Source organism: Cetorhinus maximus, chromosome 16 (assembly GCF_964194155.1).
Source record: "Cetorhinus maximus chromosome 16, sCetMax3.hap1.1, whole genome shotgun sequence".
Classification (NCBI taxonomy): Eukaryota; Metazoa; Chordata; class Chondrichthyes; order Lamniformes; family Cetorhinidae; genus Cetorhinus; species Cetorhinus maximus.
The window spans coordinates 6,755,925-6,776,472 of NC_135894.1; the positions used below are offsets into that span (position 1 = coordinate 6,755,925).

The 20,548-nt window shown below is 44.5% G+C and overlaps 1 pseudogene; it reads left to right on the plus strand.

Moving 5' to 3' along the window:
- The window catches only part of LOC144691323 (NACHT, LRR and PYD domains-containing protein 3-like), a 31,975-nt pseudogene extending 15,189 nt beyond the window's left edge, over window positions 1-16,786 (plus strand).
- Window positions 16,787-20,548: the final 3,762 nt, after the last annotated feature.

The following is a 20,548-nucleotide window of genomic DNA, read 5'->3' on the forward strand; positions in this document are numbered from 1 at the left end:
TTCACAAACATGCTCTGTAATGCTGATTTAGACTTTAGTGTCTTCTCCCCTACTCTGTACAGACTTAATAACTTTTTATTTCCTACTCTAGTGCTATATATTTCTCGCAGTATTCCTTGGTATTCCTCTCTGTTATTACCTGCTGGTTCCCACACTCCTGCCAAGTTAGGTTAAACCCTCCCCAATACCAGGAGCAAATCACCAGGAACTCAGCTCCAGCTCTATTTCGGTGCAATCCATCTGAAATGTAGAGGTCCCACCTCCCTCAGAGCTGCTTACAAAGTCCCAGCAATTCTAAATCCCTTTCCCCTGCACCATCGTTCCAGCCACTAATTCATCTGTTTACCCTCCTATTTCTGTGTTCACTTGTGCGGGATACAAGGAGTTATCCAGAGATAACTGCTTTTCAGGCTGCGCTTGCTAATTTCTTACCTAGCTCCCTAACTTCTGTCTGCAGGGAAACAGTCTCAGTATAGGCTACTGAACTTTAAAGACTGATGCTTCTCTTAAGGGGTTATGATTCTTTCGAATTCTCTATCCCAGAGGGTTGTGGATGCCCATCGTTGAATAAATAATTCTAAGGCTGAGATGGACAGGTTTTTGGTCCCTCATGGGATTGAGCAACATGGGGAGTGGGTGGGAAAGTGGAGTTGAAACCCTCGGTCATCCATGATCATATTGTCTGAGCAGGCTGTTCCGGCTCCTATTTCTTTGTTCTTGTGCAGCAAGACTTAGAGAATTTGTAGGCTTGGCCTGATAAGTGGCAAATAACAAAAGCACCACACAAGAGCCAGGCAATTACCATCTCCAACAACAGAGAATCTAACCTCACCACCGCTCCACCACCACCTCCACCCACCTCCCAGTCCATAGAGGCTGGGAATTCTGCAGTGAGTAACTCACCTCCTGACACCCCAAAATCTCTTAACTATCTAGAAGGCCACAAGTCAGGAATATGAAGGAATGCTCTCCACTTGCCTGGATCAGTGCAGCTCTAACAACAATCAAGAAGCTGGACACCATCCAGGGTAAATGAGCATGCTTGTACAGAATCCCATTGACCAACTTAACATCCATTCCCTCCACCACCTACCCACATTGGGGGCAGCATCACACCAAGACTCCTTCAACAGCAAATTCCAAAACAGTGGCCTCTACCACCTGGAAGGACAAGGTCAGTCGATGCATCAGAAACTGCAAGTGCCCCTCGAAGTCACACACCATCCTGACTTGGAACTATATCCCCGTCCCTGAACTGTCACCTGGTCAAAACGTGCAAGTGAAGCTTGAGATTCAACATACAGACGTGTTCCATATGAGTCTTTACTTAGACACCCATTTAATATAATTAATCTTCCACCTTGTGCAGCTCTGTTGCTGTTTCTTTGAATGTCTTTAACATTTCCCTTGAACCGTTAGCACATGAGGCAAAAATGCTGGAAATGAATTGAACTTATTCTGTGTTGTCCTTCCATTGTCACCCTTTGCAGGAGGCAGTGAACTGTTAAAGGCCCAGTAATGTCCTTAAAATAATGGTGAAAGATTAATTTTGTGATGCACCATTTTAAAATTCATTGAAGACACATACACAACAAGTTGACATGTCACAACAAAATATAACCCTGTGAAACCCAAGGGCAATGAGATGAACCTTTTAAAGTGATGATGGGGGCTCTTACATTGCACTCCCCCTGCGCTGTCAGCTGAGGTGGAGGCAGGGTGCTGACCTTTCTCCTCCGAGGATTTCAATGATCATGGTGGTTGTCCTCTGGGTCCCTGAGGTCTGGAGGGCCCCAGCATACTGAGGGCCTCCTGCACAGATACTGGAATAGGCTCTGTTATCGTGGGTTTGTGAGGTGCTGGTGTTCCGGTCAGAGCAGTGGAGGACCCGCTGTCAAATCCAGGAGCACTCTGAGAGGAGCCCCCCAGATGCTGCAGGCAGTCTCTCCTATAGACTTTCAGGGCACACTGGACCCTCCCTGCTCACCTGAGAAGTCCGAGGACTTGGTGGAGACTCCAGTCACCTCACCCCCTCTCACCCAGCCATTGCTCATGTAGGTGGTGATGACATGCAGGTCAGTGTGTATCTCCAATCGTTGGTCTGCTGGATTGACTGTCCATCAAGGTCACCAATCTCTCAGTACAGGATGCCTAGGGCACTCATGCCTGGGACAAAGCAATACTCATCACTTGGATTAACTCCTACAGCCTTTGTGTCTGGTTACATACAGCTTCTTTATGTTAACATACCTCATGCTGCAGTTCCAACATCTGCTACCTTGTTGAAGACGCTGGTGACATGTCATCAGCCTGAAGCTTGACATTGCCTTTCCCTCCCAGAGCCCTCCTAGTGTGAGTGGCCTTGGCTATTACTGTCTCCATCAGCTGCTCGGGCGTGTCTGTACTGTTCACCAGATTGTGACTCCTTTACTAATGGAATGTGACTATCTCCCGACGTGATAGTACCTGCACTGGTGGAGGTTGCGAGGGGAATAATGTGACGGTGCACCCTCTGAGGTCCACTTCTCGTCCTCAGAGGTGGATGGCTGTCACCCGGTCACAGCCCTCGATCTGTGAAAGAAAAAATAGTGTTTCTAGGGAAATGTTTGTTTTATGCTCGCCAGAGCGTCTCCTGTGTCCATCCATTAGGGCACTCATTCTCTCAGCTCCACAACACACCTCAACATCAGTGATTGCCCACCCTGCCTCCAGATCTCCCAGTTCATGTGTCTGAATTTCCATGGGTGGAAGGATGAGGAGATCTGGGGTACAGTGACCCATCTTGGCTCAGTCCCTCTCGTCAGCTGTTTTCATCTGCAAGCATAGAAATCTTCATGTAACTCGCCCATCAAAGAGACACACTAGCCTATACTGGTGGCAGCCTGGCTGTACCGCATGCCACCACATGCATGTCTCCTGCATGCAGCACTCATCAGCGTGCAACCCTTGATCTGTCTTCTGCCATTTCAGCTCTTCATTCAGTAACCAGGGCTCCCTCGCTGGTCCCTCCAGAGTTGCTCTGTTTGAAAGTACTGCTGGCTGCCTTTACAGATGGCGCCAGCATTGTCTGAACTGGGACGTCCCCTGTCTTCACCCACGAAGTGGACGGCTCCTCCCACGTGTCAGCTCTGATTAAATCACATTCGTAACTCTGACTACCCTGACCCTCCGTCAAAACACCCAAATACAATTTGCTCTGGGCTTCACCGCCTCCGGTAAAATTCCAGTCATTATCTTCAGCTCCAACACAAACTCCATTCCCAAGCCATTGACCATCCCAAGCCCCTCCCTAGCAACCCGGATAAGGACATGGGAATCCTGTGCTTTTGTTTTGTATCATCATCCTTTTTCATATTGTCCTTTCCTTGCCACCCTCCCATCCCCATTTCCCTGTTGTTTAAAACCTGCTGATTCGCTGATTTTTTTGTTCAATTCTAATGAAAGTGCATTGACAGAAACATTAAACCCTTTTTCTCTCTGAACAGATATTGCCTGACCTGCTGAGTATTTCCAGCATATTCTATTTAGATTTCAGATTTACACCAACGATAGTATTTTACCTTCTAGATTAATGGAAGTTGTTTCTTGAATTTCTCACACTATATATTATAATTGTCATTAATGGTCTTTAAAACACTGACTTTACACTGATCCCTGATATCTTTCTCCCTCTGATTTTCAGCCTGCGTTATAACAATCTCACAGCTTCTTGTGCCGAGGATCTCGCCTCTGCTCTCAGTACAAACCGATCACTGACGGATCTGAAACTTGATAATAATAAACTGGGAGATTCAGGGGTGAAACTATTGTCTGAGGCTCTGAGGGATCCGGACTGTAAAATACAGAAACTGTGGTACTTACAGACGGTGTGATATTTTGTTTTTAATAGCAGAATTGTAAACAAAGCAATGTCAGTACTGTTACTGGTATAATAAATAAATGCTGTCCAATTTTATTAGTGCCAGTGATAAAGTTATTAATTTTTGAGTAAATCGACATTTACTCAGATTCATGTTATTTCTGTCTCTAATCCAGTCCATGGGATGTCATTCCCACAGATAAATGTGCTGAGAGTGCGGGGGAATAAAGTGATGGTTCACCCTCTGAGGACCCTTCCTCCTCCCCAGAGGTGGACGGCTGGCCCCAGGTCACAGAAGGTCCTTGATTTGCGAGAGCGAGAATCGTGAATGGAAAGAAATGCATATTAAAACACATCCTTCAGATTATTGTTTGTGACCAGTGATGGACAAATGAACAAGATGTATTGTGGTCAGCAGAGGATCTCCTGTGTCCATCCATTAGGGCACTTATTCTCTCAACTCCACAACCCACCTCAACATCAGTGATTGACCGCCCTGCCTCGAGATCTCCCAGTTCATGTGTCTGAATTTCCATGGGTGTAAGGTTGAGGAGATCTGGGACACAGCGACCCATCTTGGCTCAGGCCCTCTCGTCAGCTGTTTCATCTGCAAGCATAGAAATATTCATGTAACTCGCCCATCAAAGAGACAAACTAGCCTATACTGGTGGCAGCCTGACTGCCCCGCATGCCACCACATGCATGTCTCCTGCATGCAGCACTCATCAGCGTGCAACCCTTGATCTGTCTTCTGTCATTTCAGCTCTTCATTCAGTAACCAGGGCTCCCTTTCTATTCCCTCCAGAGTTGCTGTGTTTGAAAGTACTGCTGGCTGCCTTTACAGATGGCGCCAGCATTGTCTGAACCAGGACGTCCCCCGTCTGCACCACCGAAGTGGACGGCTCCTCCCACCTGTCAGCTCTGATAAAATCGCATTCGTAACTCTGACTACCCTGACCCTCCGTCCAAATACCCACTTACAATCTGATCAGGCCTTCACCGCCTCCGGTAAAATTCCAGTCATTATCTTCAGCCCCATCACAAACTCGGTTACCGAGCCATTGACCATCCCAAGCCCCTCCCTAGCAACCCGGATAAGGACATGGGAATCCTGTGCTTTTGTTTTGTATCATCATCCTTTTTCATATTGTCCTTTCCTTGCCACCCTCCCATCCCCATTTCCCTGTTGCTTAAAACCTGTTGATTCGCTGATTTTTTTTAAAATTCTAATGAAAGTGCATTGACAGAAACATTAAACTCTTTTTCTCTCTGAACAGATATTGCCTGACCTGCTGAGTATTTCCAGCATATTCTATTTAGATTTCAGATTTACACCAACGTTTTACCTACTAGATCAATGGAAGTTGTTTCTTGAATTTCTCACACTATATATTATTATTGCCATTCATTATTTTTAAAAAACTGACTTTACACTGATCCCTGTTATCTTTCTCCCTCTGATCTTCAGCCTGTGTTGTAACGATCTCGCAAGTTCTGCTGTCGAGGATCTCGCCTCTGCTCTCAGTACAAACCAGTCACTGACGGATCTGAACCTTGATCTTAATAAACTGGGAGATTCAGGGGTGAAACTATTGTCTGAGGCTCTGAGGGATCCGGACTGTAAAATACAGAAACTGGGGTAAGTACAAACTGTGTGATATTGTGTTTATAATTGGATAGAAAACAAAACAATGTCAGCCCTGTTACTGGTATAATAAATAAACGCTGTCCAATTTAACTAGTGCCGGTGATAAAGTTATTAATTTTAAAAATCTCCATTTACTCTGATTCATGTAATTTCTGTTTCTATTCCCATCTATGGGATGTCAGTCCCACAGATGTTTGTGATGAGGGTGCAGGGGAATAAAGTGATGGTTCACCCTCTGAGGACCCCTCCTCCTCCTCAGAGGTGGGCTGTCCCCCGGTCACAGGAGTCCTTGATTTGTGAGAGCGAGAAGAGTGATTCGAGGGCAATGCACATTACAACACACCCTTCAGATTATTGTGTGTTAACAGTGATGCACACATAAACACAATGTTTTGTGGTCACCAGAGGCTCTCCTCTCTCCATCTATTTAAACACTCTCTCTCCCAGCTCCACAACCTATCTCACCATCAGTAATTGCCGCCCAGCCTCTAGGCTTCCCAACTCCAGCGCTTCACCTTCCATCAAAGTCCGGAATGAGCCTAAACTGGTGCAGCCTGACTGTCCATCATGACACCACAGGGATGGGTCCTGCATGGAGCCATTTGGTCATCACAAATCAACTCTGACTGGGCCCTCCAGAGAGGCTGACATGTCTCTAACAGCCAATGCTGCTGCCTGGGCATTGCCAGTGGCTGGGAGGGAATGACCTTTCTATCAATTTCACTTTCATCATAAGCCATAAGTGAAGTTGTAAGCTTCACCCTGTGTGCAGCACTCACGGCCATTATCCTCATCCCCACCACAAACTCCATCCCCTGATCACTGATGTCCCATGTCCTCTAGCGACCCCGGGCAAGGACTTGGGGATACTGTGGATGTGTCTTGCAAGCATGGAAATTATCCCTTTGATGTCGTGACCATAGAATTACAGCGAGTATGACGTGGTTCAACACCCAATAGAACAATTGGGACGTTAATGGGTTTAATTTCCCGCTTCATTATCCGCGGAAGCTCTTCAACATTTGTGCGTGCCCGCCAAGCGAAATATCGCACGAGTGCGCGATGACGTCAGGACGCTCGTCCGACATCATCTCGCCCAATTCCCCGCCTGCTTGGGTCAGGCACGCGCCCGCCTGCGGGACTCTGGGCTCTGTTTCTCCCTTCACAGATACTGTCTCCCAGGCTGACTATTTACAGAACATTCCTTTATATTTCATATCCACAGCATCAATTATAGATTGCTTTTATGGTTTGAAGTTGTGTTTCTTGAATGTTTCACACTGTATATTATTATATTAATTAGTTACATTCTTTGAAAAAAACTGGAAATTTATTCTGATTCCTGTTATTTTTTCTCTCTCGAACCCTCCCCCCACCCCCTAGTCTATGGGGCAACAATCTGACAGATTCTTGTGCTGAGGATCTTGCCTCTGTTTTTAATCGCTCACTGACAGATCTGGACCTGACTGCTAACGAACTGGGAGATTCAGGAATGAAACGACTGTCTTTAGCTCTGAGGAGACCGGACTGTAAAATACAGAAACCGGAGTAAGTACTAGACAGTGTGAGATTGTGTTTAGAATAACTGAATATTTAACAATATATTTGTGCACTGTTACTAGTATTAAAAAACACGGTCCATTATTATTAGTGTTAGCTATGAATAAAAGGAAACATTTAGTTTGATTCATGTTATTTCTCTCTCTGAACCCTAGGCTATGGGATGCCAGTCCCAAAGATCTTTGTGTCTCGGGTGTAGGGGAATATTGCGAGGTCTGCCTACCTCCTCAGAGTTGGGTGTCTGTCCCCGGTCACTGTGGCCAATAATTTGCGAAAAAGAAAAAAAGTGATGAGATGGCAAAAGTGAGGAAAAGGTCCTGGTGTCGCTCTGTTAATAACTGATGACATTAGCACAATAGTCAGAGATGACCTTAGTTCAGAAGATCAAGATGTAGAATTAGTTTGAGTAGAAATAAGAATTAGCAAAGGTAACATATCACTTTTTTATTCAATCATGGGATCTAGGCATCACTGGCTAGGCCAACATTAATTGCCCATCCTTAATTGTCCTTGGAAAAGTTGTAGTGAGCTGCCTTCTTGAACCACAGCAGTCCATGTGGGAGTAGCTTATAGGCCCCTAATACCTTCACACTTTCGGACAGAATATACAGAAAAAAACATGTGCGCCTGTAAGAATGGTGCTGCAATAACCGCGGGTTATTTTAATCTTCATATATGTTGGATGAAGCAGAATGGCAAGATTTCCTGGAAGATGAGCTCGTAGAGTGTATTCAAGACAACTTCTTAGTCAGTACATCCTTGTACCCACCACAGAACGGCTATTTTAGACCTGGGAATGTTCAATGAGACTGGATTAATTAATGACATCTTAGTAAAGATGCCTATAATTAGCATAGTATGAGAGCAAGTTAGAAGTATAAAACCTGATAAAGGTTCTCCAAATATTTATATAGGAAATGAGAACTAAAGTGTGCACAGGTTTCTTCGAGAATGAGGCTGGGAAATTAATATTGGGAAAGAAGGAAATGGCAGAAGTGTTGAACAGGCAATTTGTGTCCCTCTTCACTGTAGAATACACAAGAAACAACCCAAGAATACTTGGAAATCAAGAGGTAAAAAGAAAGGAGGAACTTAAAACAATCAGGGTTCCGAGGGAAAAGCTATTAAGGAAACTATTAGAGCCAAAGGTTGACAAGTCCCTTCACTTGATGGCTTTCATCATAGGGTCTTAAAGGAAGTGGCTGCAGACAGAGTAGATGCATTGATTGTGATCTTCCAAAATTCCCTAGATTCATGGAAGGTCCAGCAGATTGGAAATCACATGGGGAGAATGTATTATATTTCTTTGAGGGAGTAACATGAAAATTGATAAAGGAGAATCTGTAGATTTGGTGCACTTGGATTTCCAAAAGCAATTTGATAAGGTGTGACACTAAAGATATAAAAGATAACAAGATAAGATTTTGTAATATAGGTAGTAGCATATTAGTATGTATAGATGATTGATTAGCTAACAACAAACAGAGAGTTGGGGTAAAGGGTCATTTTCGGTTTGGCAAACTGCTACTAGTGGAGTGACACAAAGGTCAGTGCTGGGGCCTCAAATACCTGTGTAAATTACTTGGGTGAAGGAACTGAATGCATGGTAGCTAACTTTGCTGATGGCGAAAAGGTAGGAAAGTAAATTGTCAAGTGGACATAAATAGTCTATTAAGGGATTTAGAGGTGAAGTGAATGGGCATAAAATTGGCAGATGGAGTTTAATGTGGGACAATGTGAATTTGACCTCTTTGGCTGTAAGAATAAAAAAGCAGTGTCTTACCTGAATGGAGAAAGACTGCAGACTATACGTCACTGAGGGATCTGGGAGCCCCAGTCCATGAATCGCTAGGCATGCAGTGGAGCAAGTGATTAGGGAGACAATTGGTCTGCTGGCGTTTCTGTGGATGCTGTGGCTGAAGCAGTTCCTACGACTGTCTAGTAAACCGAAGATCCTGAGTGTGAATCTCAGTGGTGCTTTTACCCCAATTTCCATTCAAGGCTTTGAAATGTGATATGTTTACAACAAAAATACTTTGATGCACAAAAACCCAGCAACCAAAGTGTCCCAACGGAAGAAATCAAGAATTGTATTAGATCAAGGGAAGAGATGTATAACGTTGCCAGAAAAAGGAAAGCCTGAGAATTGGGAACATTTTAGAAATCTGCCGAGGAGGACATATAAATGGAATAAGAAAGTAAAGATAGAATATGAGAGTAAACTAGCAAGAAACACAAGAACTGATTGTAAATGCTTATGTAGGTATGTAAAAAGGAAAATATTAGTAAAAATAAATGTGATTCCAATTCAAGCAAAGTCAGGAAAATATACAATGCGGAATAAGGAAATGGCATAGAAATTAAACAAATAATTTGTGTCTGTCTTCACAGAGAAAAATACTAAAAAATCGCTCAGAAATAAAGGAGAATCAAGGGACTAGTGTAAACGAGGAACTGAAAGATATTAATATTTGTTAAAAAAAAAGTATTCGAAAAATTACTGGGACCTAAAGTAGATAAACCCCCTGAACCTGATGTTCTACATCCCAGAGTGTTGAAGGAAGTGGCTGCAGAGATAGTAGATGCGTTGTTGATCATATTTCAAAATTCTGTAGCCTCTGGAATGGTTTCTGCAGATTGGAAGGTGGGAAATATAACCCCGTTGTTTAAGATAGGAGGTAGAGAGTAAACTGGGAACTAGAGATATGTTAGCCTGACATAAGTAGTAGGGAAAATGCTAGATTCTGCAATAAAGGATGTGATAATAGAACAGTTAGAAAATAATGGTAGCATTGGGCAGATTCAACATGGATTTATGAAAGGGAAATCATGTTTAACATACTTGTTGGGGTTTTTGAGGATGCAGTCAGCAGAATAGATAAGGGGAGACCCGTGGATGTGGTACAGTGAGGTAGCACAAGGATCACAGCCGCAGCTATACGCAATCTATATCAATGATTTGGACGTGGGGATTAAATTTAATATTTAGTTGTTTGCGGGTGACTGGAAATTAAGTGGAAGTGTGAGTTGTGAGGAGGATGCAAAGATGTTTCGATGGGATCTGGAGAGGATAAGAGATTGGCCAAAATTTGGCAGATGGAATACAATATGGAGTAATGTGAGGTTATCCACATTGGCAGGAAATAACAAATACAGACATCTGTTAAATGGTGAGAGACTGGGAAGCGTTGATCTTCCAAGATATTTCAATGTCCTTGTTCATGGCTCACTTAAAGCTAACATGCAGGTACAGCAAACAGTTAAAAAGGTAAATGTTAGGTTGGCTTTTATTACAAGTGTATTTGAGTTTAGGAGTAAAGATGTCTCACTGCCTTGGTGAGACGGCAACAGGAGCATTCTATGCAGTTTTGGTCTTCTTACCTAAGGAAAGATATAATTGTCTTAGACTGAGTGCAATGAAGGTTCCACTAAAATAATTCCTGCAGCAATGCGTGCTGAGGAAAAATTAAATAGACTGGACCTCTATTCTCTTGAGTTTAGAAGAATGAGAGGTGATCTCATTCAGGCATACAAAATTCTTACAGGGATTGACAGTGTAGATGCAGGTAGGAGGTTGCCCCAGGCTGGGGGTGTCTAGAACCAGGGGACGCAGTCTCAGAATAAGGGGCAGGCCATTTAGGACTGAGATGTGCAGGAATCTCTTCACTCAGTGGGTGGTGAATATTTGGAATTCTCTGCCCCAGAGGATGCTCAGTCATTTAGTATGTTCAAGGCTGGGATTTATAGATTTCTACACATTGAAAGCATCAGGAACATGGGGTTAATAAAAGGAAATGTTGTTGAAGTGGAAGATGAACCATGATCTCAGTGAATGGCGGAGTAGGCTATAAGGGCTGAATAGTTGGCTCCTGCCCCTATTTCATATGGTTTTATTGCAAGGGGAATGCATTGTAAAAGAAGTTTTGCTGCAGCTAAACAGGGCCTTAGTCAGACAGCATCTGGAGTAAACTATACAGTTTTGGTCTATTTAGTTAAGAAAGGGTATAATTGCATTAGAACCAGTTCAGAGAAGGTTCACTCAACTGATTGCTGGGATGAAGGGGTTTATTTTATGATGAAAAGTTAAGCAGATTGGGCCTATACCCGTTGGTGTTCAGGAGGCTGAGAGGTGATCTTATTGAACACAGAAGATCCTGAGGGGACTTGATAGGGTTTGTGCTGAGAGGATTTTTCCTCTTGTGGGAGGAGAACTTAGGGACACTGTTTTAAAAAATAGCGGCCTCCATTTAAGACTCAGATGAGACGAAATTTAGTTAGTCTGTGGAATTCTCTTCCCAAGAGGCGAGTGGAGGCTGGGTCATTAAATATATTCAAGGCTGAGTTAAGGTAGATTTTTGATTGACAAGAGAATTGAGGGTTACGCAGACCAACAGGAAAGCTGAGTTCTGGCCAGAATCAGATCAGCCAGAATCAGATCAGCCATCATCTTATCAAATGACGGAGAAGGCTTGAGGGGCTGAATGGCCAACTCCTGCTCCTAGTTATTCTGTTCTTATTCCAAAACGTTCTTCAGTCTACAATCTGTGGCCAGTGATGGATAGAGAAGCATTATGTTTTGTGGACCCCAGAGGCTCTCCTGTTCACTAGGCCACTCGATCTCTCAGCTCCACCAACCATCCGCCCTGCCTTCAGGACTCCCAGCTGCAGCACTTCATCTTCCATTGGTGTAAGGATGGCAAGATCTGGACGTCAGCACTCTTAGTGGCTCCTTCCCTGACATCATGTTCTCTCTTCTACAAGCACATACATTTCTATGGTTACTCAGCCATCAAAGGTACACATTAGTCTATGCTGATGTCAGCCTGGCTGTCTATAATGTCACCACAGAGATGCCTCCTGCATGTGGACACTCAGTCTCGGCAGTGCAGGGTCAACTCTCACTGGCCAGGGCCTTCCACAGAGAGGCTGACATGTCTCTGACAGTCAATGCTGATACCTGGGCATCCTTAGTCAGGTATAAGGCTGTACATTTAACATGGGTGCTGCACTCACCTTGCCAGAACACATCAGGATTTTAATCCTTTTGTGTCACTGCAACCACGTGCCCCACACCTGCTCACCCCCTCGGCAATCTCCACCCAGGCTTGCTTGGATTGACTGGGCCGATCTCCTCCTCCTGTCCTGAGCGAACAAGACCTCCCACCGAGCCCTAGCAGTCTGGGGAAGCGCCTCCAGGGAGACATCAGTAAACCAGGGATGTTGCCTTCATAGCTTCCAGCAAGATCACAGCCATTATCCACAAACCGACCACAAACTTCATTCCTGAGTCACGGACCATCCCATGTCCCCCCCACCCCTGAGTGACATGGAGATACTGTGCTGCTGTCTTGCACCATCATCCCTTCTGTCAGTTAATCACACCGTAGATCCCATTTGAATCTCTCCTTGCCCGCAGATCCTCCAAACGCCGTAGCTTATAACCTGTCAATTCACTGCTATTTCCCAGTTCTAATAACAGCTCAGACTTTAATATGATAGAATTCTTCATCAAGATGGAGAGTGGTGAAGTCGATTCTGAGTCTAGGGTCCTGAATCTTAATAAAGGAATCTGCAATGGTATGAGGCGCAAGTTGGCTGTGATGTATTGGGAAAAGGTTATTTAAAGGGGTGACGGTGGATAGGCAATGGCAAACATTCAAAGAGCACGTGGGTCAACTGCAACAATTGTTTATTCCTGGCATGCGCAGAAGTAAAACAGGAAGGGTAGACAAACCATGGCTTACAAGGGAATTTAGAGACAACATTAAATAAAAGGAAAAGACATACAAATTGGCCAGAGAAAACAACAGACCTGAGGATTGGGAGCAGTTTAGAATCCAGTAAAGAAGGGCCAAATAATTGTTTAAGAAGAGGAAAATAGAGCATGAGAGTAAGTTTGCAGGGAACGTAAAAACTGACTGTAAAAGGTTCTATAGGTATGTGAAGAGAAAAAAATTGGTGAAGACAAATGTAGGTCCCTTACAGTCAAAAACAGGGCAATTTATAATGGGGAACAAAGAAGTGGCCGCCAATTAAATACATACTTTGGTTATGTCTTCACAAAGGAGGACACAAATAACATACCAGAAATGTTGAGGAACTCAGGGTTTAGTGAGAGGGAGGAACTGAAAGAAATCGGTATTGGTAGGGAAATGGGTTGGGGAAATTGATGGGATTGAAGGCCGATAAATCCCTAGGGCCTGATGATCTACATCCTAGAGTACTTAAGGATGTGGCCCCAGAATAGTGGATACATTGGTGGTCATCTTCCGAGATTCTATAGACTCTGGCACAGTTCCTACAGATTGGAGGGTAGCTAATGTTACCCCACTATTTAAAAAGGGAGGTAGAGAGAAAACAGGGAATTATAGACCAGTCAGCCTGAGGTCGGTAGTGGGGAAAATTCTAGAGTCCATTATAAAAGATTTAATAGCTGAGCACTTGGAAAACAGTGGCAGAATCGGACAGAGTGAGCATGGATATACGAAAGGGAAATCATGTTTGACAAATGTACTGGAATTTTTTGAGGATGTAACTGGTAGAGTTGATGAGGGGGAGCCAGTGGATGTGGTTTATTTGGATGTTCAGAAGACTTTCGATAAAGTCCAGCCTAAGAGATTAGCATGTGAAATGAAAGCACATGGGATTTGGGGTAGTGTATTGAGATGGATAGAAAACATGTTGACAGACAGGAAACAAAGAGTAGGAATAAACAGGTCTTTTTCCGAATGGCAGGCAGTGACTAGTGGGGTACCGCAGGGATCGGTGCTGGGACCACAACTATTCGCAATGTATATTAATGATTTAGATGAGGGAACTAAATGTAATATCTCCAAATTTGCAGATGACACAAAGCTGGATGGGAGGGTGAGATGTGAGGAGGATGTGGAGATGCTTCAGTGTGATTTGGACAAGCTGAGTGAGTGGGCAAATGTATGGCAGATGCAGTTTAATGTGGATAAATGTGAGGTTACCCACTTTGGTAGCAAAAACAGGAAGGCAGATTATATTCGGAATGGCTATAAATTGAGAGAGGGGAATGTGCAGCGATACCTGGGTGTCCTCGTACACCAGTCGCTGAAGGTAAACATGCAGGTGCAGCAGGCGGCAAATAAACCAAATGGTTTGTTGGCCTTCATAGTCAGAGGATTCGAGTACAGGAGCAGGGATTTCTTCCTGCAATTATACAGGGCCTTGGTGAAACCACGCCTGGAGTATTGTGTGCAGTTTTGGACTTCTTATCAGAGGAAGGATGTTCTTGCTATAGAGGTAGTGCAGCAAAGGATTACCAGGCTGATTCCTGCGATGGCGGGACTGACATATGAGGAGGAATTTGGTCAGTTAGGATTATATTCGCTAGAGCTCAGAAGAATCAGGGGGGACCTCAAAGAAAGCTATCAAATTCCAACAGGACTTGACAGGGTAGATTCAGGAAGGATGTTCCGGATGGTAGGGGATCCAGAACCAGGGGTCACACTCTGAGGATACGGGATAGACTATTTAGGACTGAGATGAGAAATTTCTTCACCCAGAAATTGGTGAGCACTACCACAGAAAGTAGTAGAGGCCAAAGCATTGCATGTGTTGAAGAAGGAGTTAGATATAGCTCTTGGGGCGAAAGGGATCAAAGGATATGGGGAGAAAGCGTGAGCAGGATATTGAGTTGGATGATCAACCGTGATCATAATGCATGGTGGAGCTGGCTGGAAGGGCCGAATGGCCTACTCCTGCTCCTAGTTTCTATGGTTCGATGTTTAACTCTGTTTCTCTCTTCACAAATACTTGCCTGATCTGCTGAGTATTTCCAGTATATTATATTTATATTTAATTTGCAGAATTAATAGTGTTTTCTTTTTCCTTTATAAATGGATGTTGTGCTTTTGGAATGTCTCTTACCGTATATTATTATTATTAATAGTATTCGTTAAAACACTGTGGATTTACCCTGATTCCTGTTATTTTTCTCCCCCTGTTCCTTACTCTATGGGGTAACCGTGTCACTGATTCTTGTGCCGAGTATCTCGCCTCCGCTCTCAGTACAAACCGGTCACTGACGGATCTGAACCTGGTATACAACCGCTTCACAGGCCAATCTGTCCCCGCTTTCAGCCGACTCATCCTGACCTGTAGGACTCCAAATCTGATCAAGTGATTGTTTGTGTTAATTTTTAGTCTAATAATTAAAATATAAATGGGATTTAAAATATAAATGGTCCTGAATCTATCAAACAGCAGCAATGAAAAGCGGATTGCCGCTTCTCGACAATATTCTCCCAAACTGAAACTGCTTCATTTCCTCCCGGGACCTTCAGCCGTGACCCCCCCTCCCCGGGGAGCTCCACCCGAGCAGAATCTAGTCGGGTCAGGGGAGAGTGGTGGGGTCGGGGGGTTAAAGCGGTCAGGTTGATGGCCAATGGGGCTGGGTCAGCGGCGTTGTTGGGTCGGGCTGTAGAGCCGGTGGTTTAGTCAGATTTGGTCAAGGAAAGAGTTGGGAGGGTCAGGAGACAGTCGGGTTGGCAGGGGTGTTTAGAGGGGTTAATCGGGTAGTGTGGGTGTAGTATGATGGTCAGTGGGGGGGTGGGGGTGGTTGGAGGGGTTAATCGGGTAGTGTGGGTGTAGTATGATGGTCAGTGGGGGGGTGGGGGTGGTTGGAGGGGTTAATCGGGTAGTGTGGGTGTAGTATGATGGTCAGTGGGTGGGTGGGGGTGGTTGGAGGGGTTAATCGGGTAGTGTGGGTGTAGCATGATGGTCAGTGGGGGTTGGGGGTGGTTGGAGGCGTTAATCGGGTAGTGTGGGTGTAGTATGATGTTCAGTGAGGGGTGGAGGTTGGAGGGGTTAATCGGGTAGTGTGGGTGTAGTATGATGGTCAGTGGGGGGGTGGGGGTGGTTGGAGGGGTTAATCGGGTAGTGTGGGTGTAGTATGATGGTCAGTGGGGAGTGGGGGTGGTTGGAGGGGTTAATCGGGTAGTGTGGGTGTAGTATGTTGGTCAGTGGGGGGTGGAGGTTGTTGGAGGGGTTAATCGGGTACTGTGGGTGTAGTATGATGGTCAGTGGGGGGGTGGGGGGTGGGTCATTGGGGGACTCAGTTGTGGAGTTACCCGGGTATTAGACCAGGTTTTACGGTCTATCATTTCCTGGGTAACTACCCGGGTAAGTCCTGTGGATTTGTCCCAAGTCTCCGATTCTTACCCAGAGTCAGAGACATTCACACAGGGTCCCGGGCAGCAGGGGTATTGCCCAGTGGAAATTTAAACCTCTGGGGAAATTCCCACGTAGGCCCGCAGGTCAGGACATCCCAGGGACCCGCTGCCCATCTTCAGCCATATGTCTGGTCTCTGATGACCCAGTGAGCAGGAGATTTGGACCATTAACTCCAGCCTCCCTGTTATTGACACTGTTGTTCAATCTGTTTATTCCTGTTTAATCTTTAATCTCTTTCAGGCTGGAGTCCAATCAGTTCAGTCAAAATGGAGAAAATCAGCTGAAGTTGCTGCGGGGAACCAGATCTGGACTGAGAGTGAGATGCGAACCTTAGGATTGATAAACATTCCTGTTCTCATTATAGGAACATTTTTAACCGAGTTTCTCTCCCTCCCCTTTAACCGGCCGCGCTCCAGGTTTAAATCCAATTGGCCCTTTCCCAGTTTCCAGCTCGAGCTGAGTGAGCGTCATCTCCCATTGTGACGTCAGAGGCCCAGCCACAGGGTCACGAGACTCATCCGCCCTACTCCACAGGCGCTGCTTCTGCAGGATATCCGGGGCTGAATGTTCCTCAATGGATCACTGGAGAAATGTACAGACAGGGAGGGCCCAGGGTGGGGATCAGTCTGGGCTGCAGTGGGACATTGACAATTACACTCAATATTCCTGGGATTGGGGGTAAAGCCCCTAGGGCTCCCGCTCAGTATCACTGCCCAGTGACCCTGCTGGGAAGTGAACCTGTGTGAGTTCAGGGTGGGTACAGGGTCTGTTCAGCTGGGTTAGATCCCACTGTCCAATAGAGACAAACACCCACTGCATGGGGTGTCCCAGAGAGAGTATCCTATTGGGGAGGTTCCAGCGGATTCTGTAACCGAGGGATTGGACTGAAAGTATCAATGCTTTTCTGTCGTCCCTAAGAATGAAATCATCAGTTGTTGAAACAATGTGATGAATTTAGATTCTGCCCTATTGATATTGCTGTAATTTACACACTGAAGGGTGAGTTTCTAAACAGCTGGAATGACAAAGAGGACTGGAGTGTGTCAAATAAAGATGGTGACCTGGTAAATTCACCCACCCGCTCAAAGAGTAACAAGTTGTGGAAGTTAAGTGACCCAGTGGAAAATACACTGCAGTAAATGGATAGGATCCATGTCGGGACCCACAGCCTGAAACTCTGCGGGCCTAATGCTTGGGTTGTGGTCCGAACACAGAGCAGGATCACCAGCATTTAAACAGAGAGAAGATAGTTTGATGTTCTGGGTCAGGTTCCTTAAGATGTAACTTTGTTGGATTGATATTATTTTCCAGATACTGATGGGCCTGTTGTACATTACATTATTTCCTGATTTATTTTACATTCCCCATCGTATACAGTTTGTTTATTCTCCCCTCACTCTGGTACAATAAATTGTGAAGTTTTACTGTGTTCATCAGGCTTCAAAAAATCAAGGAAGGGAACCAATAATTTGAAATCAGTAATAACCAGATTCGAACAACAGGCTCACACAAGAAAGATGATCTGGTATTAGATATCTCCTGGGGCCAGAGACTGACAGATCAAGGGACAGAGAGATAAGACTCTATGGTTTAATGTAAGGAATCAACTCAGAAATGTCAACATAATCACCATACAGTAATGAGAGATTAATACTGATACAGTGGAAAGAACAGGTAACAGGGACAAAAAAACACACTTTGTAAAGGCTTTTACACGCTTTTATGGTGTTGTCACTGACACCCAATTAACGCTCATAGCCCACAAATTGCAATGAGATAAGTGACCCATTTAATGGAGTCGATTTCAACTATCAGGGGAGGATTGTGTATTGGGTTATGTTGCTGGACTAACATTCCTGTGGTTTTGCTGATAACCCAGAGAACATGAGTTCAGATGAAAGTTTGAGAATTTTAATTCAGTTTAACAGAAGCTGGATTTTAAATAGAAACTGTTGTCATTGATCATTAATCTGCCCGAGTGTTTGTAAAGGAAACGTACTATCCTTATCTGGCCTGTTCTGTCTCTGACTCCAGACTCTCCAATGTGATTGACTGTCATGTTCGCGGCCTCTGAAGTGCCCGAGTATTCCGCTTAGTTGTATCAAACAGTCACATCGATCATTCTAGGAGATGCCCCAACAGCGACATCTCAGGGTAATTTGAGTCGGCAATTACAGTGACTTCACCAGCAACAGCCACAGCTGGGAAGTGGGTGGAACTTGTCACTCGGGTGTAAAACTGGTGTTTCAGATCCTTGAAATGGAAATTGAAAGGTTTCTGTGAGGCCGCTGATTTCTAATGCCAGTTTCTCACCAGAGGAGCAAGTTGGGGGATAAATGTTCATGCAGATACCGGGGTGCTCCCCATATCTTCTTGTACTAGAGCGGCTGGGATGTGTTGTATCACTGGAAAAGACAGAGAGCGCCAGGGATTAACACCTCAGCGGGGAAAGCAAACAAATAATGGAAAAGAGAATAGGGCCGAGTCCAAAAAACCCGGCCGGTTTACTATATACACTGTTATGGGCAAAATCCCAAGACAAACCTCTTCTCCAATCAACAGCATTAGATCGACAGACCACGGAATGGATGAATTAGATTCCTGAATGGTTCATAAATGAATCTCCCCAATCTGATCTAAACTATAATTTTATAATCAGTGATCTAGTGAATACTTTTTGATGGTGATAGACTGAGTTAGCAGCCTCTCATTCATTGTGCTACTTACCTGCATATTAATTGTGTAATTATGTTCCTGGGTGACCCTGTCTGCAACTATACAGAATAGGTCCTCCCGATCCACTCCAGCTCTACCCTCATAATTTTAAACACCTCAAATAAATGGTCACTTAGTCTCCTCTGTTCCAAAGAAAACAATCCCAGCCGATCCAGTCTTTCCTCATAGGAAATGGGTGTCAAGGAGGACAAGGCCAGTAGTGCACTAATCCCCTCAGTGCATCTCGCTCTACAACATTTATTCAGCCCTGAATACTGGTGAGAATGACGGGTCAACTGGGGAGTGCAGCCAGAACCAAACCCATGGTGCCACGGATTGTTCAGCTGACCGGGGGTGAGGAGGTGCAATAATTGGGGATTCTGTAGTTCAGGGAGACCGCTGGCCTTTCTACGGCTGCAGACATGAGTCTTGGATGAGTTGTTGCCAGACCAACCACATCCCCCCAACCCCCATGGTGGGTCAAGGCCACGCCGAAATCGGCAAAGGAAAAGAAAGCAATGCTCAAAAAGATGCAAATAAAAATATATAAGTTGTTGAATTCTGAGCTTGGAGGTTCTTCTCAGCATCTGCACATCTCTCTTAAAAGAGCTGAAACCACAAGAAAATGGCACTTGCGGCCCAGCTCCTTCTCAATAGAGATCAGTAAGAAACATGTGCTACACCCGCGCTTTCTCTTTGTCAGATTTGAACAATTATTGTGTGTTGCGTCTCCTGTGTAATGGACCTAGAGCTAATCTTCTTCCCTATTATTCCGAAATTTCCCCTGTCCAATACAATGTGAACAATTATTGTGTTGTGTTCTTCTCTAATCTGTAAACTTCATTGTTCCGGAGTGTGGGAACATCTACTGGCCGGAACTGAGAACTATAACATAGCGGCTCAGATTCACATTCTCAGTCAGTGTTACAAAAACAGCCACACTGTGCAATGTAAGCAAATAGTTTCTGTCTGTTAATTATGTTGTATTGTTCCACATTTTATAGTGAGAAATGAATAGAATCGAGAAATAATAACGATAGTGCTTCACTCCTTGGATTATTGTGAATTTACCATTTTATTCTTTACTAGACATCAAGCACCATTTCTGTCTGACTTCTCAGGTTTACATGACTGAAAAAAACAAGCACAAATAGAATAAAAACTAAGCTGATTGCTTCACAGGAAATAAAAGCAAAAGAATTGGGGGTGAAATACAAACAGAATAAAATGAAATAAATCTGAAAATGCTGGACAGGCTGATCCTGAAACATCTGTGGAGAAGTTCGGGTTAACAGTTCAGGGCCCTGAACCTTCTCTAGACCTGAAAAGATAATCCAGCTTCTCCACAGAGAGATTTGAACATTCGCCTCCTTTATTTTAATAATGTTTTATTTTGATTTCAGAGTTGCTTATTTGGTATTGAAATATTCTTTTGTAAATTCCATGGGCCCAAATCTTCCTGTCTCCGGATGGTCAGAAATGGCGTGTTTGTGAGAAGATGTGTGTTAGGATCTTGCGGAAGTCCTGACTCGGGGACTTTCCTTATTCAATGGGCCAAGTGAGCT